Below are 799 nucleotides of genomic sequence, written 5' to 3' on the forward strand. Positions count from 1 at the left end.
TACACGGCAGCCTGCGGTCCGCGCTCCGCCCGTACGGTGACCTGTCTCCGCGTCCGCTTCTCGGAAGCCGGAGAGGTCTCGTGGACTCTCAGCCGGCCCGGCCGCGCTCTCGCGCGGCGGGCGGACGGGGACGTGCCGTTTGACGACGCGAGAACCCGTGACTGTTTGCCGTCACAACTTGGGCGGACGACCGGAGGCGGCCGCGCGAGCGGCTCTCCCCGGTCGAACCGCCAATCTCGCACCACCGGAGCGGCCGACGGGCGTGCCGTCGGACGCCTGCCGGCGGCGCATCGGTCTGGCCGAGTATCCGGTATACGACCCTCAGACAGGCGTGGCCCGGGACCCGCGGGTCACCGAGGCCGCAATGTGCGTTCGACTGGTCGATGTTCGTATAACCTGCGGATTACACGACGACGCGCAGATAGCTGCGGTCTTCATCGATCCACGAGCCAAGTGATCCGCCGCTCGGTGTCGGTTGTTTTTTTGTTTTGTTCGACGAAACTTCTACGGCCACGCGCCGTGCGCGGACGCACGACTGGGCACGTACGGTCTTTCGACGTGTTAACCATCTTTCGGTCGACGCTCGGTCGGGGGTCGCGGCGCGCGGGCGGTCGTCGAGCGAGTCGGCGAGCGCACGCGGCCACGGGGTCGGATGAGGCGCGCGCGAGACCGGCGAGTGCCGCCGGTACCGCGGGCCCGTCTCTAATGATCCTTCCGCAGGTTCACCTACGGAAACCTTGTTACGACTTTTACTTCCTCTAAACGGCCGATTTCGGTCATCTTCGCGATCGCGCGACGA

At 66.8% G+C, this 799-nt stretch overlaps 1 non-coding gene across 1 annotated transcript; it reads right to left on the reverse strand.

Moving 5' to 3' along the window:
* Window positions 1–315: 315 nt before the first annotated feature.
* Window positions 316–473, reverse strand: LOC115034592. Its single transcript, XR_003839935.1, has one exon. It is a non-coding gene; the product is annotated as a 5.8S ribosomal RNA (ribosomal RNA).
* Window positions 474–799: the final 326 nt, after the last annotated feature.

The sequence above is a fragment of the Acyrthosiphon pisum genome, unplaced genomic scaffold (assembly GCF_005508785.2).
Source record: "Acyrthosiphon pisum isolate AL4f unplaced genomic scaffold, pea_aphid_22Mar2018_4r6ur Scaffold_1481;HRSCAF=1970, whole genome shotgun sequence".
NCBI lineage: Eukaryota > Metazoa > Arthropoda > Insecta > Hemiptera > Aphididae > Acyrthosiphon > Acyrthosiphon pisum.